Source organism: Ursus arctos, unplaced genomic scaffold (genome assembly GCF_023065955.2).
Source record: "Ursus arctos isolate Adak ecotype North America unplaced genomic scaffold, UrsArc2.0 scaffold_9, whole genome shotgun sequence".
NCBI lineage: Eukaryota > Metazoa > Chordata > Mammalia > Carnivora > Ursidae > Ursus > Ursus arctos.
The window spans coordinates 2,588,117-2,612,699 of NW_026623111.1; positions in this window are offsets into that span (position 1 = coordinate 2,588,117).

A 24,583-nucleotide genomic window follows, 5' to 3' on the forward strand; every position below is an offset into this window, starting at 1 on the left:
AATTTCTACAGAGAAGTTGGTGGGACCCTGCTGGAGACTGAGCTGCGTGCTCATGGGGGCCGGGGGAGGCCGCTGCTCTGCTTTCCAGGGTCTCCTACGGGGTTTGCTCAGGGCCTCCCGACACTGCCCTCAGGTGTCTCAGGCTCCCTTGGACCCAGGGCCGGCCTGCCCTCCAGGAGCCAGACGCCAGGACGAGGCCCGCAGGGCAGTCCGGGCCAGAGCGCTGGACGTGGGTGGCCGTGGGACCAGGGACCGGGACCCCAGGGGATGAGGGTTTGCTTCCACCTCACTGTCTCCTGAGTCTATAAATGACAGCGAATCCGGGGAGACACCAAACAGCCAGATTCCTCTAAATATTTACACGTGGCTTCCACCGCTGAACTAGCAGAGCTGAACTCCAGTTTCAATTTCCCCAGATGCCCACACGTTGATTACAAATGCACCTCACTGAACTCTTCCAAACGTTCAATTAAAATCACAGAATTCATCTGTCTCCTTACTGCTTTAAATTCTTCAAAAAGCAGACAAAGCACGGAACGTAGCACGAACGCGTTGGTGTTGGCTCTTCTCTGTCCTCCCTAGTCCCCCTCCTGCCTCCCGGGAGCCACTGTCCTGGGTCACGTCCGGAGTTACAGAAGCACCCGCTGTGTCCGTGCAGGCTGACCATGAGGTCGGGACACCTGGATACGATGACAGGGACTGGCCTGTCCCCCGAGCTGCAGCCCTGTGCGCAGGCCGAGCCTTCTTTCTGCTGGTAAAGTGGTAGTTGCCTCAACATCCTCCTGGGCCCACGTTGGCCTCTCCCCTGCATCAGGTTTTCCCTGCTGTGTGTGTCCTTTTGCTTTTGCTTCCCTGGGGTTCCCGACCCGCTGTCCCGTCGCTGCGCCTGGACCAGCCAAGGGGAGTTGAAGGATGCGGACGGGTCCATTAGCTTGGTTTCCTGTAGATACCGTCTCTTCTTAGGAAAACAAACACAGACTCACACTTTACCAACAGTTATAAACTTAATAAAACGAATTACCCACACATGTGAAATTTCCCCTCTTTTTTAAAGCTGATAAACATGGAACGGACCCATGATGTCCTTTCACACGGTTGTGTAGTTGCGGTAAATGGAAGCTGATACAGGAGAGGCTCCGAACACAGCAACTGCAAGATTCTAGACGTTCGGCTCTCTCAAGTCCTATGTCCACGGTCGTGGTCAATCAGGGACCCAGGTCCCTCCAGATCATATCTGCCTGGTAGAAGCCGGGTGTAGCCGGTGGGCGTGGGGCGCTCACGCCTGAGCCCTGTCCACTGTCCCCTGGGCCCAGACAAAGCTGTAGAGACAGCCTGGGGGTGGGGTGGGGACAAGAAAGGGACTTCTTCCCACCAGCAGGAGGGGGGATGAACCAGGAAGCTCCAGGCAGACTCCCTGGAGGAGGTGGCAGGGGGAGTTCTTCATGATAGGCACGTTTCCTAGAGTGTGCGTACGCGCATGTCTGTGCACCTGGCTTCTGGGCAGAGGACACAGAGGGCAGGAGAAAGGTCGTGAGCTCCGGCATGAGGCCAACCGGGGCTGGAGGCAAAGTCTGGGTGCCTGAGCCGCAGTGTTCCTTCCCTGTGAAATGGAAATCACAATGACAAGGGCAGGGGGTGCGGGGAGGATCAGACATGATCCTCTGTGTCCGGCGCCGACGGAGACCCGGCTCCGTGATGCGGAGCCACCGTTACTGTTGAATTGTTACACGTGTGCTGCTGTGGCTGATTTTACTGCCGCAGTGGACGTTCGCAGAGGGACCGCTGCTGGGCCGGCCTTGCGCCCCGGGGAGCCCCGGGTCTGGCCCCCGGAGGACGGTCCCGGCCCCGTCGGGAGAAGAGATGCCCCAGTGTCCTGAGCTTCCCGGGGAAGAGAGGCCAGAGGGCAGACCCTGGAGACGGGGGTGGCACTGTATCCCTCCAAGTCCCCTCCGGCCCCAAGACTCTGGGGCTCCATGCTTTGGAGCCCCACAATGGGCTCACTGAAGTTTACTCTGTGTACAAAGTGATTAAATTTTCATGTTCTTAATCATCAGGCATCTGCTCAGCGGCTTCTTTGTACCTTGCTGGCTCGGCTTGCCTGCCAACCTCTTAACCCTTCGGTGCTGGTGAGCCAGTCCAGGCCCTCGGCCCGCCTGCGTGCCCTCTCCCCGGGACGGCAGGCGGGCTGCGCGCAGAGCCCGAGCTATGCACTCAGTCAGGCCTGGAGGGAAATCGGAGCTCCGCCTTCCTGAGCTGCCCCTCACCTGAGCTGTTGTTTTGGCCTCTATTTCCCTCCTGTAAAATGGGTCAACAATGGCATCTGGGCCTCAGGGCTGAGGTCAGAAAACTACCACGTGTCTGTATGCAGTCATGCTCAGCTCGTTTTCTGGAAGGAGACTCGGGCCAAGGCCTGGGGCTGAGGCTCTGGGCAGGGCTGGGCCACCCACAGAGACCCAGAGGGGCAGAGGCGTCCTGCTTTGAGGACTGAGGCATTCTGGGGGTTAATGGGAGGAGGCGGTGCACAGGTCACCCTGGGACATAAGCAGACACACGGTCCCCAGGAAAGCCACCGCCTCGGGGCTTTGGGGCTGATGAGGTCACGTACTGTATGGGACCCGCCCGACGCACACAGACTCTGCACCAGGTGCTGCCTCTGCTTTTCCCTTTTTCTGGCTCTATTTGAAGCTAATGTTTACTGGGCACTTACTGGGATGCAGGTGTGCCCTGGGCTCGGCCCCCAAGGCCTCCCGAACGAGGTCCAGACATAGCCCTTGGGGCTCCTGGGTTTCCTGTCACCAGGCCTGGCTGAGGGCAGCCCTGGGTGTCGGGAGGTCTCCGAGGTGGTCCGGGAGGCACCGCGTGCAGGACAAGGCTGCAGGGACACGTTGGGTGGGGGGCTGGTCTCCCCCCACTGAGGACCAGTACCTACAAGCGGGCAGAGGCAGCTGTCCCCGCTCTGGGCTGCGGCCCTGCAGTTTCCGCGGGTCTCGGGGAGGGGACAGGACGGACGGTGGTAGCCTGAAGCCGCCCCAGCACCTCCGGAGTCAGAACTCCACGGAACATTGGGACCACGGCAGCAGTTCCGGCTCACGAAGCTTCTGGGCGGGCTTCTCAGGCACTTCCTTTCCTGGTTCCCTGGAGGGGGGCCGCCCTGCGCTGCCGCCACCTGCCTGGGGGTCCACGGCGGCCCAGGCCCAGGCGGCCGCCCCGCTGGGCAGGAGCAGGAGGGGCTGCCCGCCCCACCCGCAGCCCGTCCTCGCCATTCAGACAAGGCCGGTTTATCACAGTCAGAGGACAGGAGGCTGCAGCCTGGCCGCTTAGCTCAGGCCAGATGCATAATGTATGAGCCCAGCGGCTCCACCCGGGACCAGAGCAGCTCAGCCTCGACCTGACGAAAATTAAAGTGATCTTGGCGCTTTTCCTTGTAAATCAGGATCTTACTGTGGTTTTGGCCGAGCTGTTTGCTTGGTAGATTTATATGCAATCGGCTCGCGGTCTGGGGACCGAGATTTGTCCTGAGGCAACAGCACTGGTTTTGAGCTGTGGGAGCTGGCCAGGCCTCCGCAGGGGTTGTGGGTCCCCCTCTCTGATGAATGTCACTCCCTGCTTCCTGGGGGAGATCCCAGAGCCGCTCGGGTGCAGAGGGATGCGGCTGGACTGACGGGGGGAGTGGGGGGGCTGTCCTTGCTGGGCTGGGGCCAGTTCTGCTCCTTTGGTCAGCTTGTTCTGGGCAACAGGGGGCAGTGGGTGGTGACAGGGGCACCTGCCCATTTGCACCCCCTCTGTGCTTGCACCCCCTCCCTTTTGCACCCCCTCCCTTTTGCTCCCCCTCCCTTTTGCACCCCCTCCCTTTTGCATCCCCTCCCTGCTTGCACCCCTCTCTGCTTGCCCTCCCCCGCTTGCCTCCTCCCTGTTTGCACCCCATCCCCAGTACTTTGGCTGCAGAGCGCTGGGGGGCGTGGCTTTCCCACCACACTGGGACTATTTTCTCTCTTGTTTTCTGCCCTCTGGTCATTGCTGCCTTGGAGAAGGCTGCCTCTGGTTCTCCTGGCCCATCAGCACCCCTGGGAGTTTTAGGAGGGTCTCTGTCTTGGATGTCTCACCTGCTCAGCCCACCATACAGCTTCATTTTCGGACAATCTGCGGACTGTCGTCTTCTCTCCTCCGAGGCTGGGCCCGGGCTCTCTTTCCTCACCCGCACTGCTTCTGGTTCTGTAGGAGCTTGACACACCGCCAGCAGCCACGTGGCTTCACGCCTGCGTTCCCACCCTCCACCTTCCTCTCTCCGCTCGGGGAGATCTCCTCTGTGTTGCTCGGCATACCCCAGTGCTACCTGCCGGCAGGGACGTGCCCGCGCAGCCCACCCGGGGCCTTCCTGGGTTCCAGAGCCGCGGTTTCCATGTGTAGAGCTCAGGCTCACACAGGGGGCTGGGAGCTCCCTTCAGCCTCACACTGTGGGCGGCCAGGACTCGTCATCGTGGGCTGAAGGACGGCCCCCCAAAGATGTCCACACGTCCTGATCCCTGGGCTTTGTGAATGTGGCCTTATTTGGCAAGATGGTCTTTGCAGATGTAATTAAGGATTTTTAGACGAGGGAGTGATCCTTGATTATCTGTGTGGGCCCTAAATCCAATGGCAAGTCAGGGGGAGTTTTCTTATCAGAGAAAGCCAGAGGGAACCTTGAGGCACACAGGGGAAGCCCAGAGAAGAGAAGAGGCCATGTGACCACAGGGGCGGAGATGGGAGCGATGGGGCTGCCAGCCAGGAACGTCAGCAGCTATCAGGAGCTGGAAGACGCAGGAACGGTCCTCCCCTTGAGCCTTGGGGGATTGCAGCCCTGCCCACACCTTGACTTTGGGCATCGGGCCTCCGGAACTGTGGTGTTAGGAGTCACTCAGGTGTGGTAGTAAGTGATGGCAGCCCCAGGACACTGATCTAGTCATCTTGACATGGAAGAATGGAGACCCCTCCTCCAGGGAGCCTCCAGCTCAGTATCAGCGGCCCCCAGGCCTGGAACCCCGGGCTCTCTGCCTTCAGGGCTCCTCCCCCAGCCTGAGCCACAGCCGCAATACCAGCCTCTCATTAGGGGCGTCGGTAAAGAAATGGGCCATCGGATCGCAGAAATTCCACCTGTCCCCACTCACGCACTCCTTTGTGTTCTAACATGATTTTACAGAATAGCCAAACTGATCTCAGACAAGTGCAAGGGGAACAAGAAAACATCTAAACTTCAAACAATATGTAAGGTTCTAAAAGACACCTTTTGCCAGCAAAGGTGCGGAGGTTTTGCCGTTTGCAGGAGACCCCTGGTTCCAGAGCCTTCCAGGTACACGGGGTGCAGGTCACAGAATGAACCGGGTGGGGTGGGGTCCCCAAGGGGGGACCATCTTCTCACTGGGAATGCCTTTGACACCAGAACCATGTTCCCACGTGATGTGAAGTGTTCGGCAGGGTCTCTGGAGTGGGATGGCCTCACTGGGCACTAACTGGGTGAAGCGACCGGGTTACTTACGGGAGCGTCCAGAGTGATCAGCTGTCTGCCAGCAGGCTGGATAACTTAGATGAGGCGGACAAATTCCCAGAACCACAGAAGCTCCCAAGACTAAATCATGAAGAAACAGAAAATCGGAAGAGACCTATAACTCATTAGGAGACTGAATCAGTCGTCAAAGATCTCCCAACAGAGAAGGGTCCTGGACCCGATGGCCTCACTGGTGAATTCTAGCAAACATTTAAAGAATTCCTCTCAAACTTTTCCAAACAACTAAAGAGGAGGGAACATTTCCTAAGTCCTTCTAGGAGGCCGGCATTTCCTGATGCCAAAGCCAGACAGAGACACTGTAAGAAAACTATAGCCCAACATCCCTTAGGAGCAGTGATGCCAAAATCCTCCACAAAATACTGGCCAACAGAATTCAGCAGCGTGGTAAAAGGACTAGACTTCACGACCAAGTGGGATTTATTCCAGAATGGAAGGGTGGTTCAGCATACGTAAACTGATCAACGTAACACGCCATGTCAACAGAATGAAGGAAAAACCCCACACGATCACATCCATTGATCAGAGAAGCCATTTGACAGAATAAAACACCCGTTCATGATAAAAACACTGAACAAACTGGGAACAGAGGGGAACTTCCCCCACGTGACGGAAGTATGTATGAAACCCCACAGCAAACAGCATGCGAGTCAAAACCACAATGAGATCCCGCCTCACACCCAGTAGGACGGCTACTATTGAAGAGAACATGAACTAACAGGTGTTGGTGAGGATGTGGAGAAATTACAACCCTGTGCTCTGTTGAGGGGGATGGAAAATGGTGCAGCCGCTGCAGAAAATCGTATGAGAGTCCCTCATGAAATTAAAAATAGAACTACCATATGACCCAGCAATTCCACATCTGGGTATGTACCCAAAAGAACTGAAAGCAGGGTCTCAAAGAGACGGCCGCACCCCCATGTCACGGCAGCATTATTCACAGCAGCTAAGACAGGGAAGCACCCAAGTGTCTATCCACCAATGAATGGATAAGCAAAACATGGTCCATCCACAGGATGGAATGTTATTCAGCCTTCAACAGGAAGGAGACTCTGACACCTGCCACCACGTGGATGAACCTGGAGGACACTGTGCTCAGCAGAAGAAGCCAGTCACCACAAGCCAATACTGTATGATTCCACTTACATGAGGTCCTAGAGGAGTCAAATCTATGGAGACAGAAAGTAGATGGTGGGAACCAGGGGCCAGGGTGGGGGGTCAGGGAGGAAAGGGAGTTAGTGTTTAACAGGTGCAAGAGTTTCAGATTCACAAGACAAGGGTTCTGGGGATAGAGGGTGGGGATGGCATTAACAATGTGAATGTACTTACCACCACTGGACCATACACCTAAAAATAGTTAATACGGTAAATTTTATGTTATGTGTATTTTACACAATAAAAAAAGGTTGAAAAAAAAAGTTGAGAGAAGACAAAGGTTGGACCCATTTCATAGCAACTACGTATTTTTAATTTCCGATGGTGCCGATCGGCTCGTCCTTACACCAGAGGAGGAAATGTGCACTCCCGGGTTTGCTCCTATTTTCCCTCCCACCGTGTCTAAATGTTTATGGGGTATATATATATTTTTTACATTGTCAAGATTACTCTGTTCTGGAACCATAATGCCCCAGTTATTTGGTTCTGTAATTAAAAAATTGAATGCTCATGGCTTCCACTCCAGATTTTTCTTCAAATAGTTTTGGGTTGGCTAGATTTTGGGGAAGTTGTTTGAATTTTTTTTTACCACGAGAAGAGCTCACGGGTGCTGTATCCTGCGAGCTCTTCTGTGTTTGCGACTGTCCGCCTGGCACCTCCATGTGTGACACAGTCTCGGGCTGCACCGAGGACACCCTCATCTCGGACACGGGACACCTGGATTCCTGTCAGCAGTGCTGTCCCTTCAGCCACTTCCTACCTGGATCTTAAGGGCGGCATGGGCCATGCTCGTGCACATCTGTGGGCACTTGGGAACGGGGGAGGTAATCCATGAACACCAGGGCACATGGCTGCTCCTGTCCTTCCCTGCAAAGCCAGAAGCCAGGTGGTACTCCCCATGTCCTTCCCTGTCCCATGTCCCCCTTGCCCTCTGCTGCCCCCACAGTGGGCCTGGGTGGGTGGCCATGGCCTCACTTCCTCTTCTCTGAGGCCGTGGTGGGTGGGCCTGCCTGCAGCGAGTGCTGGTTTTCTTTTGTCCTTTGTTGCAGAGCATGGGGGTGCACTAAGGCACCCCGTGAATTGCCTGGGTCCAGCCAGAGTCCCCCGCGGCCATGCTCTCCTGACCCCATGCCTCCTTGATAAGCGGGGTCAGCACCCCAGGCAGCACAGGGACCCATCTCCGTCTGCGGGCTCCGTGTGCATGCACGAACGGCCAGAGGGGTTCTCAGCTTCCAGCGGAAGGGCCAATGGCTGTGCTCCCCGCCGGAACCCTCACACGCTCCAAGCCCCGGGGCCGGGGACAGGCAGCAAGTGCTTTGTACGCAGGTTATTCGGGGTAACAGTGACATGGCCTTGGTTTCCGCCCTGTGTGCGGTGGAAGTGGGTCAAAGGCCTGTCCCCTGGCTTCCTGTTTACAGCAGGTGCCGGGTCCCTTGGGCCCCATCCCGGGGGCTGCATGGCCTTTCTGCCTCGGTCAGGCCAGCGGCGTCCAGATAACAGGGTGTGTGTCAGACCAGCGAAATCTGCAGACATGAGCCTGTAGCTTCTTTCAGGGTAAATGGAGTTCCTTGGCCATAAAGAGCGGGACACCAAGGCAGGAAAGAAGGCTCTCTGCAGCACCCCTGCGGTGCGGGGGAAAATGGTGACTCGGGGAGGCGTCCCTGACCCTAGGCACACAGCTGTCCCCTCTGGGGCGTTCGTGGCTGAGCACAGGCCTCGATCGGTGTGTGCAATTACCGAAGAGCTTCCCCACGGACCCCCTGCTTAGGAAGGACTACCAGTCGTCCCTCCAGCCCAGCACCCCGGGGACGGCGTCACGCTGGAGGGCCACCGTGGGCCTCGGAGAGATCGGTGGCAGCAGTGCTGGTGGCCAGAGGGTCCTTGGCGAGGGGAACCCAGGGGCCAGGCCCATGTGTCGCCTGCCCCTTTGGCCACGCCCTGGAGTCCACACTCGCGGCTGCTGGGCCGGAGGCTGACCGCCATCCACATGGGGAGGGGAAGCCGGTTACCAAGAGCCCCCCCACGGGCCACCATGTGGAACACAAATCCTGCATGCTGGTCCCACTCCCAGGGGCGCCACACCCCCTTCCCCAGACCGGTCCCATCTCATCTTCTTCTTTTTTTTTTTTTTTAAAGATTTTATTTATTTATTTGACAGAGATAGAGACAGCCAGCGAGAGAGGGAACACAAGCAGGGGGAGTGGGAGAGAAAGAAGCAGGCTTATAGCGGAAGAGCCTGATGTGGGGCTCGATCCCATAATGCCGGGATCACGCCCTGAGCCGAAGGCAGACGCTTTTAACCGCTGTGCCACCCAGGCGCCCCCCCATCTCATCTTCTAACGGCCCTTTAAACGGTCCCCAGTGGCCAAGCTTCACCGGCCTCCTGCCCGAATTCGCCGGTGCTGGTCCCAGGCCGCCCTTCCTTCCTCAGCGGATGGCTCACACCTGCCCTCAGATAGCGGGGTGGGGAGACTGGGCCGCGTTGTGTTTGTGACTGTGTGCACCGCGGAAGCACAGCTGCAGCCCTGTCCTCAGCTGGGGCACTGCAGGTGCACTGGGAGCCAGGGTCTGTAAGTGATGGAGGTCAGGACAGAGGTCAACGGGGTCAGCAGGAGGTCAGTTAGCGGCAGAGTCAATGCACAGATCAGTAGTGTTACCTTGTAACGCGCACACACACACACATGCACGCTCATACACATACTCTAAACAGGCAAAACTTCAGACAATTTAAATTAAAAAAAAGCTATAAATTAGCAAAGAGAAGGAATCGCAAAAACAAGCACAAAGACGTTTACGCAGAAAGTCAGAAAATTCTGATAAAGTGGATACTCGCTGGGAAAACGCAGCCCGTGTGCTCACGGTCCAGTGGTGTTCCAGGGGTGTTTCAAGGAACTGATAATGATGACGTCCTGCACGTTTTTTTGGAGAAGAGGGAGAGATGAGGAAAGTGCCCAGTTATTCTTTATGAAGCTCGGCTCAGAGCTAAGCACGGAAACGCGCATACATGTGAACCCCAGAACTAGCCAGCGCCCTCGTGAACTCATGCAAACAGTCCCGCCGTAACCCAGGGGAGCGTATCCTGGGTACTGAAAGGTTGAACATGCAGAGAAACAAGAACACATAAAGGACAACAAATGACAATTTTCTTAAATTCATTCATGCAGACATCTATCCCCATATAGTTCCCGAGCACCTGTTAGCAGCCAGATTCTGCGAGTTCCTGGGCGTCCAGTTGGGGGTAAACGTGTTCTTTTGTTCATTCATTAAGTCCCACAAGATCGTAGTGAGCTGGAAGGGGAAAGCTATCTCCTTCACATGATCTAGAACATACGTCTCAAATAGCAGCCAAATTAAAAGTGTCTCTGAACACTCACAGACATTCTCGCTAAGCCCGGGAGCTGGGTGGAGCTGACACCTCAGGGATCACTGGTCAAGGCCAGTCCACGTGAAATCTGAATGCCAGCCTCGTGTGTTGGGGGGATGCTTAGCCTTGATAAGACTATGGCCCCAACAAAGTTGGAAAGGGTCAAGGATACAACATTCTCGGTGCCTTGAGACCTCCCGATGGCAGGACAGATCCCCGCAGGCGACCCTGGGGTCAGCAGCAGCCAGTGGAGGAGTCCTCTCCACGGGAACGGTAAATGTCGAGGGGTACCTTAAAAGCGGCCACACGGGGCCTTGATGGGGAAACAGCGTCCTTGGCCCCGAGGTCCCGGAGGAGCTGATGCAGCGGAGAGGTACGGGTGTCCGCAGGGCGAGGCCGGGGCGCAGAGGCCGCAGGGCAGCCGTAGTCTGCGTGTTCAGGCTCCGTGCTGTGCCCTGTTCCCAGACAGAGCTCACCTGGCCCCGCTGCCGAGAACTCACCCCGCAGGTGGGCAGAAGGGGAACGCCCACAGGGAGAGACGGGTCCGGCTCCCCCTGGAGGTGGGGGTCTGGGTGGAAGTTGGGGTGGGGGGGCTCAGGGGTGACAAGACCGCGGACCCCCGGCTGTAGTTTTCCCGCCCACCGTGCTGGGAGGAGTGTAGGCCCCGGGCAGGCTGAGCTGCGTATCCTTCCAGAGAAGCCAGGAATTTGCATGGCTGATAAAATGTCCCGGTTTCTAAATACTGATTACTAAGTCAGATTTAAAATGAACAAGCACAGAAGAATCCCACATCGGTCTAAGAGAACACAAGGCAGGCGAGGGTGGGCGGTGGGCAGGGGTCTCGCCGCCTGGCTGGGAAGGAAGCTCATCTCTCTGCTGGGTCATCAACTCTTCTTTGCTGTTGATGGGATGACGGAAGAGTTCTGATGCCTGTGCTGAGGGAACAGCCGGGGCCTGGCGGATTCATGATGTCACAGCTGACTTCCCGTGTCGCTCACGGCTCTGACACATGCTCTGTGGACCCCACGCTCCCCAGGAAGCCCGAGGATGCATCCCACTGATTCCCCGGCGGCCCGGGCAGCCCCCAGATGGGTCCTGAGCACGCAGGGCTGCAGAAGCCATGAACTGTCCCCCGGGGTCCTGGGTCTTGGGGGTCAGTGGCCATGGTGGGGATGGTGTGACCCCCCAAACCCGGGTCCCAAGCGCACTGGTGGGGGAAGCACAGGTGATGGGGAGCACTGGTGGGGTGTATCTGACTCATCACTGGCACCTGGGAGACCCGGGAGTAGCAGGGCTGGTTCAGTCCTACAGTGGGGGGGGGCAGGGAGGGGGCAGTGGCCGTGGGGGCACATGGAAGGCGCTGGGGGTGAGGGTGTGGCTGACGTGGGTGCGTGGAGCCCGCATGCGGGGTCCGGCCCGTGCCCGAGGCAGACGCGCCACGCAGGTCGGCTGCGCCCACAGAACAGGACTCTGTAGATGACAAGAATCACTTTAAGGAACATTTAATATGGGGAAGAACTAATCCTTTTATTTTGTGGTGCTGATGACTAGACAATTGCACGGCAGATACGCCACCAGACTTTATTACTCTGGGGAGAGCACGAAGGACAAGCCCACGTGTCTGACGCGGGGAAATCGTTCCCATAAACCCGGCACGATCGCGGCTTGGGATTCCAGGACGCGGTTCAAAGCCACGCTGCTGAAGGACGCGGACACCGTGGGGGAACGTGCCCCAGTGCTGGTTTATTTTATGTGTTTATCCCTGAAATGGTTAATTTGAGGAAATCATTTCAGCCCCCAGCTTGACAAACCTCCGAGACAGGGTGTGAAAGCTGCCGTGTTTCTGGGTGTGGGGAGACGTCTGCGGTCAGTCCCCGGGCCGTGTCAGTGCCGCTGGTTTTCTTCCCAAACCCGCTTACCTTAGCACACGTGCAGGGGAGGGGGAGGGAGGAGCCTCGTCGGTTGGGAAGAGGCCCTCGGAGGTTCAGACAGAGGGGGGGACAGCCCCACCCTTCTCAGAAGGCCTGTCTCCCTGGCTCTTGGGAGAGGCCGGGGGGCTTGCAGTGGGTTGGAAGCGGGGGGCCTCAGCCCCACCCGGGGCCCAGCCCGATGACTGCAGGGGTAGATGGAGATGTGGAAGTGGGGGGGGGGGCTGCACTCGGTCTGCATCCAACACCCGAAACATGGCTCTGTGCCGGCTCTGCCTGGTCCCGGGAGCCCGGACAGGCCTGCCGCCCCGTGGGGCAGCGTCCTGGGGGCCTGTGGAATCCTGTAAAGTGCTGGTGTCACATTGGTGTCTGCAGGCTGTGTGCTTCCCAGGGTGGGAGCCATTGGTTTTGTCAGTAACTCGAAGGTATCCTGGGACCGCAGATGCTCTGAGGCCAGGGCAGGAGGGAGGGGCAGGAGGGAGCACAGGCTGGAGAGGAGGTGCGGGCAGGTGCTGCCTGGAGGAGGGGGCACTGGACAGGTGATGGAGCAGGGGACGGGGAAGCTGCCTGGCAGATGTGGGAACCCCACCATTTGCGGAAGAGCATTCCCAAGATGCGGGCTGCCTGCAAGCCTCGGGCCGAGGAGCATCGCTGGCCCAGCTGGCCCAGCCCTCGGGGCGCCCTGCAAGCATCCCCTTCTTGATATTAGCCTCTCCTGCCAGAACTCACATGCACTCACACACACAGATGAGCATGTGTGGGTTCTGGAGCACGTCCCGTTCTCAGCCGCGGCCCCGAGCCGCCCCGCGTCCCTGTATATGTGCTTGTAGGTGTCGGTCGGCAGACGGTTCCCTCGTGAACGGGCCCCATCGCGGCTCATCCCTCAAAGCCGCAAAGCTCTGGCTCTTCCTGTGTCCTTAACGGCTCCGTGGGCTCGAGTCCGGAAAGCAGGGGTACGGGCGTGCGCCCTTCAAGCTTCATGCCTGGTTGCAGGCTGTGCTCGGCAGCCAGTGCAGGGGGAGCCCCTGTCAGCCTGGGCCCTCGTGGGGCGCAGTAAGCAGACAGGAGCGCCCGCCAGGCCCTCCCGTTCTAAGCTGTTGGGATGCGGGCTCTTGCGGGCAGTGTCCCGCCTGGCCTGGCGGACTCACACCCAAAGGCTCTGGTCTGAGCGATGGCAGGGAGAGGTCCTGAGTGGCTGGAAGGTGGAGCCCGGGAAAGTGGGGTAGGATCCTCGGATGAACAGGGGGCATCGAGCTGGGGTGGGGGAGGGTCCCGGCTAAGGGTTACCTGCGTGTAGGTGCTCCTTAAGCCACAGCGTCACACTGACTGACGCCAACCTAGGCCCCACTGCGTGCCTGGCGCTTTCTACGGCTCTCATCTTTGAGTCCTCAGAACAGCCCCGCAGAGAAAGTACCATCGTCACCCCTATTTCACAGGCCAGGAAACGGAGGCAGAGTGTGAGGAGACCAAGGTCCCCTTCTGGAGTTCTGCCCCTGGAGTCCCTGTGCATGACTGCGTCACACTGGCCACCAGACTAGCACAGAAGGTGGGCCCTCCGTGTCCCCCAAGGGGGCGGCGGGCTGTCAGCTGACCCGGCAGGGCGCAGAACAGAGGGGCCTTGAGCCCCCGGCCCACCCGTCGCCTGGCCAGGCCCCAGGGGCCGCGGCTGGATCTTTCCTTCTGCATCTCCAGTGCTCATGGCAGGACTCCCTGCTCCAGCCTCAACTGTTAGTAATTATAAGGGGCTTTTCCGACTTCATTGTGGGGAACATAGAGCTCCCGTCGGCAAGGCGACCCACCGAGTGCTGCCAGATGGAGGCCCCGCGCTGCTTTTGTGAGGGGCGTGAAGATTTACGCTGATTACTCCTCGGGATAATAAAGGAGCAGGTGTTTCCAAGCCGCTTGAAAAATAATGTGAATATCTGAGTGATGTGAGTAATTTGCATGCTGCCTCCGGTCTGAGTAACCTGCCTGCCTTTATCCCCGGGGCCCTGGAGCCTGGCCCCTGTCAGCATGTACCCCGCTAGCTCACGGGCAAGGCAGTTCCTGAGCACCCGCCCCCCCAGTCTGCTCGGCAGCAAGCTCCCTTTCTCACTGGGCGCGCTGGGCTGAACATGGTCTTACCTCCGAAATGATGGTCCCGACATAGAAACTCTGTGGCGGTCCAGTAGGAAGTTGCGTGTAAAGCGTCCGGCATTCAAGAGCTGCTCAGCGAAGGCTGTTGGGAAGATGAGACACACCTGGTCCAAGGTGTGGGATTTGCGGGTGATGGGGTGAAACGCTTTCCCACTGCAGCTAGTGACGTGTTATTTACCTTCCCTCCAGCAGAGCCTGAGCCCCTCGGCTGCAGCCCTCCCTGCTGTCAGAGGTCCTACCTTTTGCTACCTGACCGCTCTCAGATGTAGCTGGAACCCCACTGTCCTAATTTGCACGGGACAGGAGCTCATAATGAGCAAAATTTCCCTGCCATTTGTGGTTCCTCTTCTGTGTAATGTCCGTGTTGATCTTTACCCGCTTTTCTTTTGTGTTGCCTTTATTTTGTTGTTGATTTGCGAGAACTCTTTCTATATTCTGGACATTAATCCTTTGCTGACTTCTTTGTGTTGCAGTCTGTGAGCGGCTTCACCTTTTCCCTTTCTTTTTGGTGTCTTGTTTTGATTTACCCACAGTCACCCTCTGCATCAAATGTTAATTCCCCTTTATTTACTTCTAAGTATATCAGCGTGTGTGTGTGTGTGTGTGTGTGTGTGTGTGTGTGTGTGTGTGTTTTAAACAAGGAAAATATATGCTGGATTTTCATGAACAGAATTTATCACCTTCATGGAGCTAAATGGATTACTCCTCTTGCTATGGTTAGTCGTCACCGTGGCTCATCGTCAGATCCTTTCCCACTCTGAGGTTATAAAAATGGGTTTCCTTCCTTCTCTTCAGGTTTTCAAGTTTTGCCTTTCACATGTAAGTCTTGAAACTGCCCAGATTTGGGTTTGTGTCTGTTGTGACGAAGGCAACCAATCCTCTGCACACATGGCCAGCGCCCTGTACGAGGGGAGACCGTGCTCCCTGCGCACGCTGGCAACCCGCCGCCGCACAGACTTTCCGAACGTGGCTGGATCCCTTCCGGGGGCTCTTGTTTCTTCCATCAAAACCGCCTTCTTTTAAAATATTATAACATTAGACAAAGGCTTGTGATCTGGCCCGGCAAGTCCCTCTAACTTGTTCTCTATTCACGCATGGATTAATTCAGCAAGTATTTACTGCGAAACTAAGCTGCTGTCCTGGTCCTCGGCTTCTGGACTCTCCTGGTGAGTCAGGCAAACAACACCCCTGCTCTGGCGGAGGAAGACAGACCCCTCAAATCATAACAAGAAAGGAAATGATGCAGTATTTACAGGGCCTCCCGTTCTACAGAAAAACACAGGGGTGGGGCTGGGGGAGGACGTCGCCGTCTTTCCGTTTCTATTCTCTGGACTCCGTGAGGTGTCATTTATATACGATAAAATGTGCCCTGATGAGTTTGGGTGAGTGTGTGTGCCGGTGTGAGCCCCGCCACACTCAAGACGCCTGCAGACCTTGTCTGTGCCCTTTCTGTCCGTCTGCACCTCAAGCATAGACTCTGCCGCCACAGTTCAGCGTCGTCTTTCCCAAGTTTATACAGATGGAGGGCAGTCGCGCTGCTGAGCGGGGCCCCACGGCACACTCCACGTGGCTGCCACACACCTGTTGATAGACACCTGGCTTGTGTCTAGTTTCCAGCTGTTGTGAATAAAAAACGTTTACATATAGGTCTTAGCGTGGGCATGCGCTGGAGTCACCTTTCGAAGAAACTGGAGACTATTTTCCAAAGAAATTGCACTATTTTACGTTCCTGCGATCAGTGTTCAAGCGTTCCAGTTGCTTCCCATCCCAGTGGACACTTGGCACGGTTAGTCTGTTATTTTGGCCATTCTGGAGGCTGTGTAGCAATACCTCATTATGGTCTTAACTCCTATTTCTTTGACTAATAATGTTGAACATCATTCAAGTGCTTATTAGCCATTCACATATTTTCTTTTGCTAAGTTTCTATTCAAATCTCACTTACTTTTAATTTTTCTATTTGTTTTCCTATTACTGATTTGCATTTATTATTATTATTTTTTTGAAGTGATAAACACTCATTTATTGTTTTTCCCTTTTAAAAATTGTTTAAAAAAGATTCCCTCCTACGTGTAAGAAGGATTTGCCAAGTTTCTGCCTGGAGCCATTTGTTATGGCTATGTAATAAATCCTGGAAAGTTTGAATTTTTTTAAAAAAATTTTTATTGTAATGTTAGTCACCATACAGTACATCATTAGTTTTTGATGTAGTGTTCCATGATTCATTGTTTGCCTATAACACCCAGTGCTCCATGCAATACATGCCCTCCTTAATACCCATCACCGGCCTATCCCAGTCCCCCACGCCCCTCCCCTCTGAAGCCCTCAGTCTGTTGAATTTCTTTATATATTCTGAGTACAAGTCCTTTGTCAGATATATGTATTGCATATATTTTTTTCGTGGTCTTCGACTTGTCTTTTTGTTTTCTTAATGGTGTTTTTCAAAGATCAGAAATTTTATTATTTTGATTTTGTCTTTCATGGTTTGTTTTTTATATGTTCTATCTAATCAATCTTTCTTAACCAAAATGTTACAAAGATTTTCTCCTCTGTAATATTCTGAAAATTTTATAGGCTTAGTTCTTACACTTAGGTCTATGATCCGTTTCACGTTAAGTTTGTATAAGGTAAGAGGTGAAGTTCACTCTTTTCCATATAGATATCCAGTAGTTCCAGCACTTTTTTTGGGAAAGGACTGTCTTTTCCTCCATTGAATTACCTTGGTACTTTTCCTAAAAATCAATTGAGGGGCACCTGGCTGGGTCAGTCAGTGGAACATGTGACTCTTGATCTCAGGTTTGAGGGTTTAAGCCTCATGTTGGGCCTAGGGTTTACTTAAAAAAAAAAATCAATTGACCAGGTATATGCAGATTTATTTCTGGACACTCTATTCTGTTCTATTGACCTATATGTTTATCATGACAACAAAACCATATTGTCTTGATTACTCTATCTTTATAATGTTTGGAAATTAAGTACAGTGAGCCTTTCAAATCTGTCATTTTTCGTCAACATGATTTTAGCCTTTGTAGGTCCTTTGCATTTCAACATAATTTTTATAATCAGCTTGTCAACTTCTTTCTTTAAAAAAGCCAGGATTGCATTGAAACTGTGGATTAATTTGAGGAAATAACTGACATTGCAATAACATTTGTCTTCTGATCCATGAACGTGGTATATTCTCCACATATGTAGGTCTTTAGTTTCTCTCAGCCATGGTTTGTAGTTGTCAACATATGAATCCTACACACATTTTGTTAAATTTGTCCTTAAGTATTTCATTTTTTGATGGTATTGTTAAAAGTGTTATAAAAATTCAATTTCCAATTTTTAAATTGCTAGTTATAGAACTATCATAGTTTTTGTATACACATTTGTCAGTTCTGCATGCTTTTTTTGGGTACACACGCCTTAGGATTTTCTCTGTGGACAATCATGTTGTCTACGAAAGAAGACAGTTTTATTAAACTTTCCAATCTATATGCATTGATTTTATTTGCTTTATTGCACTGGCTAGAACCTCTGGTGATGAATGTGACATCTTTGCTTTGTCCCCAGCCTTGGAAGAAAGGATTCAGTCTTCCAACTTGAAATATGATATAATCTGTATGTTTTTCACAATGCCTCTTGTCAGATCCCCACCTCTTCTTTGTTTGATAAGAGTGTTTATAATGAAGAGATGTTGAATTTTGTCATATGCATTGCTTTCCCGCATCTATTGAGATGGTTTTATCATTTTTCTTCTTTAGTCTATTGATGTGGTGAATTACATGAGGTGATATTCAAATGTTGAACTAACCGTGCATTCTTGGAATAAATCCACCTAGTCATTAAGTTCTGCTATATATATACTTCATTTATACTGGATTTCATATGCTAATATTCTGTTAAGAATTTATGTCCATGAGGGATGCTAGTTTGCAGTTTTCTTTTCTTGTAATATCTTTGTCTGGTTTTGGTACCAGGTATCACAAAATAAATTGGGAGATGTTATTCATATCAGTATGGACTCATGGATATTGGGTTATAATACAGTAGTACTTGATTTTTAGCTCAAAATTTACCCATTTTGGCCATTAGGAACTCTTTCAGTTGGCCCCTGTGTCCTTTTGACTTAATCCCTTCACTGTGTGTGTGTGTGTGTGTGTGTGTGTGTGTGTGTGTGTGTGTTTTAGCACTTACTAGTTTCTGGCACTCAGAGTTCCAGAGTCATCTTGTATATTTTCTGCCCCAGTCCTAGAATCAGCCATTTTTCTGAGGAGCCCTTGTTCCTTTCATTGGAGAACAGTATTAGAAATCAAGAATAGGGGTGCCTGGGTAGCTCAGTTGGTTAAGTGTCTGACTCTTGATATCAGCTCAGGTCTTGATTTCAGAGTTATGACTCTAAGCCCCATGTTGGGATTCCCCACTGGGCATGGACAGTACTTAAAAAAAAAAGAAATAAAAAGTGGGGTACCAAGGAGATACGTGTGTTTATATTAGCCCCCCATCTATAAATATATTTTTTAAAGATTTTATTTATTTATTTGACAGAGACAGCCAGCGAGAGAGGGAACACAAGCAGCGGGAGTGGGAGAGGAAGAAGCAGTCTCCCAGCAGAGGAGCCTGATGTGGGGCTTGATCCCAGAACGCCGGGATCACGCGCTGAGCTGAAGGCAGACGCTTACCGACTGCGCCACCCAGGCGCCCCTATAAATATTTCTATATGTAGCCATTTGTATCTATAGTAAATTGGAATACTGATGCCTGTAATGCTAATCCATCCTCATATGGACCATTCTAGCCTCCTGTCCTTGCTTATCTCTAACTTCCCATGCCAACAGAGGGAAACCTGGCTCCTACCATCTGCCACCCACTATGTAATTGTTCAATTCCAATAAACATGCTTCGATTAGTTTTGATAATTTATGTATTTAAATTTGTGTTCATTCCTTCAATGCTGTTGAATTCATTGACATAAAGTTGTTCATAGCGCTCCCTTATTACAGCCTTAATGTCCGTAGGGTTGGTAATGATATGTCCTCTTTCATTCCTAAGATTGGTAATTTATGTCTTCTCTTCTTTTCTTGATCACGTGCAAGTATAGATTAGATGGAGAGCTGGATTTGACCAGATTTGGGGTTCTGGTAGCTGAGTACAATAAAATGAGAGAAGGATAAGAGAGTGGAAGATGTGTGTGCCCGCGTGTGCATGCACAAAGGAGATTACAGTGATATACCATGGAAATTCAGCTGACTGATGAGGGAATGAAGGCATCGAGGGGCGAGGCCAGTGAGATGATGGGATAATGGGTTGTGAATCCCAGGATGGTCATGTTCTTAGGGTGGGGCTACTAGCCTGTGTGAGATGGAAAGAGTGAGGTTGTCAGTACAGGGGGATGCTTGAATGTGAGACCCTGGATGGTCTGTATTTAATGGTAATGCAAAGTCTAGGGCGTGTCCATGGAGGAGATGCTGGAGGGATGCATGGCCATATCAGCAGAGGAGGAGGGCAAGAAGACAAGTGTGCAGCTGGCCCTGACATGGCATTTCCGCTCTGGGCGCTGTCCACAGAGATGCACTGGACAGCCTCTTGTGGGGATTAGAAAGTGTGGGGTCTGGCGTGGTTGGATCTTGGCCACTTGCTAGCAGAGTGCCAGTGTGTGGGCTACTTAATTTACTTAATAATCTGAGCTTCAGATTCTTTTTCCATAAATTGGGATAATAACACCCACCTCTTGGAGTTATTGGTCACAGCAAATGAAGTAAAACACCTTTTGTGGTGCCTGGCACAGAGTAAGGGCTCAACAGACTTGAGTCCCCCATTCACAATAATGAAAATTTGTCTGATGTCTTTCCTTTCTCCTTCCTTTTTATGTCTATTGTGAAAATTTTCACAGAGACGCATGGTCAAACCAGTACATTCTTGTACGGGCGCTTTCCCCTGCCTGCTCTGTTCCTCGCGTGGCGCAGGCCACCGATGGAATGGTATGCAGCCATTAAACTCATGCTTTCTGACCTTCGAGATTTGTTTAAAGTATGTGTTAGTTTCCTGGGGCCACCGGAACAAAGCGCCTCCCACTGGGTAGCTAAAACAAAAGAAACAGATCTTCTTTCAGTCCTGGAGAGCAGAAGCCTGAACTCAGGGAGCAGCGGGGCTGGGCTCCCACTGAAGCTCTGGGTAGGGTCTTCCTTGCTTCTTTCTGACGTCTGGGGGCTGCTGGGGATCCTTGGTGCTCCTGAGCTTGCACCGTGTCACCCCGTCTCTGCCGCGGCCTTCACAGGGCCTCCTCCTGCTGCGTCTCTGTCTTTGTGTCCTGACCTCCTCTTCTCCTAAGGAAACCAGTGATGCTGGACCAGGGCCCACCCTCCATCAGTCTGACCTCATCTCACTGGCAATAACCCTGCTCTCGAATAAGGCCATCTTCACAGGTGCCAGAGTTTAGCACCGCACTATAGCTTTTCTGGGGGACACACGTCAACCCCTAACAGTATTCCACCAGATAGAAGAATAAAATAGGAGGGGAGGTAGGAAGAAATGGAATAGGATAAGAAAATGTTGATAATTATGGAAGCCGGGGGCGGCTACCTGGGGGTTCATTACACGATTCTCTTTCTTTGTGTATATGTCTGAAAAATTCCATAATAAGAAGACTTTAAAAAAAATCATGCTTTTAATGAATATTTAATAAACTGGAAAATGTTGAGTGCAAAAGATAAGATACAAAGCTATATCTGCTAGAAAAGCCTATGGCAAAGAAATGGCCCCAAAATATTCATGGCAGTCTCTCCGAGGAATATGGGGGCTTGTTGTTTCCTTCCTTTTCCTTTGAACTTCTCTACGTTTTTTCCAAAATTCCCACACAGGGAATAGGTTATTTGTATAATCGTAAAATAATTTTATTTGAAAAAAATCAAACCACCCCTCCACCCATCTGTTCATACACTCATCCAACAAACGGGCCTTCCTGAGCCCTGCCTCTCGCCCTGGCTGGGCGGGTCCCTGCCCGGAGACAAGTGCAGCCACTCACCCTGGACAGCCTGTGGTCCTGGCCGCGAGACCCAGCTGCACCTGCCCGGTGACAGCCCGTCTGCCAGATCTCAGTGAGTCACAGTGGATTTAAATGACTGCCGTGGGAGGCTGGAGAAAACGGAGCCCTCTTTAGAATCTTTGAAATTATTAATGATTTCGATAAAAACCAAGGCAAAGGCTGTCCACACGCCAGGAGTATGAGTAGGCCAGAGACCGGGGTTTGTTAAGGGAGGGGGGAGGCTGAAGCTAAAGCGGGGGGGGGGGGTACAGCAAACACAGTGCAACCCTTCTCCCTCAGGTGGGAGAGGATGGCAGGTCTGAAGGGCTTGTCGGCCCTGCAGGGACTGGTGGATGGTGGGGGAGACGGGAGTGAGGGCTGGGGGTGGCGAAGCTGGCCCTGGGCTTGAGTCTGGGGGGCTCCAACCCAACGGGAGGCTTCAGACAGCAGCCCCGAGCTTATGCAGCTGGGCAGGGTGCCTGGTGGAGAGGCTGGGCCCCCAGCCGGGCCTCGCACGCAGATGGGAGCGCCGGTAGCTAGCAAGCGTGCATGGCTCCCAGCTCCTGTTTTCCCTTCTGTGAAATGGGGTGATGATACCTAACTCCATTGTCATGAGGATGAAGGGGGTTGTGTTTGGAAAGTGCTCCTCAGGTCTGGCGCACGGCTTGGGGAAGATGACGATGTTGATGAAGAAGGCCACTGTGAAGTCAGCCATGATGCTGAAGGCTGGGGTGGCAGACAGAACCAACCGTGGGGGGGAAGGGTAGGATGAGCGGGAAGGGGGTAGGGGAGGAGGGGGAAGGGGGAGGAGGAGAGGGAGGGAGAGAGGAGGAGGAGGGAGAGGAGGGGGAGGAGAGGGAAGGGGTTGGGGGGTGGAAGCGGGGAAGGGGGTGGGGGGTAAGAGGTGGAAGGGCCTGAGGGGGGAGGAGGAGGAGAGGTAAGTGGTGGAAAGAGAAGAGTAGAAAGAGGGAGTGAAGGGGAAGAAGGGGGAAGGGGGGAGGAGGAGTGGGAGGAGGGGGAGGGGGAGGGAGAGGAGGTGGCCCCCCAGTAGCACCCCAACCCCCACCTGGCCTTCTGGATCTGCAGCTCCCAAGGAGGGGGCTGGGAGCCCAGCATGCGTGCACCCCCAGGCAGGCAGACAGGTGGGCGGCCCACGCTGGGTTTGGGGGGGCGTTGCTGAAGACCCCTCACGGGAGGTGCTGCTCCTTCAAGACCGGACAGATTGGTGAGGGGTAGGCTGAATTTTGATTGGGTTGAGTTAGAGTGAATTGAAATAAATTTGGATTTCTATTGAGTTGGATTTGGACTGAACTGAGACGGAATGAACTGCATAAATTAAATTTGGGTTGAGTCAGCCTAAGCTGGGTTGGGTGGAATTCGCTGAGCCGGAGCCTCCGATTTGCTCAGATGTGAATCTGGAGCGTAAGCACCTTGCAGTCTTGGTGTCCCTCAGTCCTCGCTGCAGCCCTGGGCAGTCAGGGTCGGGGACGTCTGCTTGCAGCCTCACCGCTGCCCCCTGCACCCCAATACCTTCTGCCACCTGACCTTCAGGGTGCCTTGGGGGTCACTGATCCCCCACACGTGACTGCCTGGAAGTGAGTGTGTGGGGTGTAAGTGTTGGGTGTGTGTGTTTGTGGGGCCAGGGGCACGTGCACTTGCCCCCATCTGCATGCAGGCAGGAGCTGGGAGCCCTTCTCTTGGGAAGAGTCGCAGGTGTCAGGGACTCTGCATTTAGGAGACGAGCACGGTCTCTCTCCCCCCAGCTGATCTTCCATTTCCCACTTACCCAGGGCCCAGGATCCTTCAGAAAACTCTTCCAAAGGGTTGGTCCCTGAAAGTGTCATCAGGACTCCTGATCTCCCTAGAGGAACCCCTGGAGGGGTCCCCCTGAGTCCAACCCCTGTGTGCTGCGGGAACACCCCCCCAGTCAGCCTCTGCTTGGATTCCCCTATGGATAGGGAGCTCACTGCTTCTCAGAGCAAAATCTGCTTTCCCATCACTTTCCTGCACTGGTTCTGGTCTGAGGGGCTTGTTGACCCTGCAGGGACTGGTGGATGGTGAGGGAGATGGGGGCGAGGGTTAGGGGTGGCTGAGCCGGCCCTGGGCTTGAGTCTGGGGGCTCTGATTCAGCTGACAGGCTCCCGTGGAACTCGCTTGCCCTTCTCTGTCAGATCCTGCAAGACATGGAGCTCTGCCCGTTGGGCATGCTGTGGGGCTCAGGAGACCACAGCTCTGCCACTTCTCCCCAGCCCCTAAAGGCAGTGGTTCAGGCTGCCCTGCCCCCATCTGGTTCTGGGAGGCTGTGCCCCCTCCCCTGGCTTCTCCTGCAGCCCATTTCCTCCTTTAAAAATAGGGTTTGGAGAAAGGGATTCTCACCCCTGGGAGGCTTGGGAGGAAGCAGACGACGCAGGCTGATCTCTTGGTGCCCAGCAGGCCCGGTAAGCCCCGGGGTGCGGTCAAGGCTCCCTGATTCTGCTGGGGGTTGCCCCTTCCCGCCCCGTGAGACTCCAGCCTGGCCCGGCCCTTGGTCAGCAGAGGAGGCCTGGGGCCATGTCCGCACAGAGCCAGAGGCTCTGACCAGGGCCTGCCCTTCAGGGAGCCGGGCCGGGCGGGTCAGGGCTCAGCTGTTACCCGGGGCCCCAGCCCCCTTCCCTCTGGCAACGGAGCCCCACCACCACCTCTGCCACCGGAGCTGCAGTCCTCCAGGTTGCCATAGAAACAGGAAAGCCTCTGCAGTTTGCATCCTTGGCATTCCAGGCCCCTCCTCCCCTTGAGGAGTTCCAAGCGGGCCCCCTTTGTGGGAAGGAGGCAGCATGGCACTGGGCACAGACCACCCAGGGCACCCCCACCTCCTTTCACCAAGCCCCACCTGCTGAGCACCCAGCACTGCCAGGAAGCCCACGTGCAGATGAAGAGGCAGGCCCAGAGAGGGAGGGCAACCGGCTCAAGGCCACACAGCTCCCAAGGGGCAGCGTGGAGTCTGGCTCCAGGGCTGGGTCCCCCAAGGTCAGGATCCAGGAGCCCCCTGGGGGGGAAGGCTCCTTACTACACAAAGCCCCAGGATGCTTGGTGTTTGGGGTGGAGGACATGTCTCTGCCGGCAGGACCCCTACTGCCTGGGCTGTGTGACTCTGGGTGAGCCCCCTGCAATCTGGGGTCACCCCACTCACAAAATGAAAGCAAGACTGTCCGAGGGGGCAGCTCCGTTATGTTGCCCAGGTCCCTAACCAGGCATAGTGCCAGGCTCCTGCTTGACTCCTGTTCCCAGGCTCCCCAAGCCCTCTGTGCTGGCAGCCTCAGCAGAGCGGCTCTGGGAGACCCGCACAGGCCCTGTCCCAGGTCAGGGGAGAAGCCCTGGCTCTCGCTATGGTCGGGAGGCCCAGCTGCTCCCCAGGGCCAGCCTTGCCCGACCAGAGAGGCATGTGCCTCCAGAGGCGATGGCCACCAGCTGTCC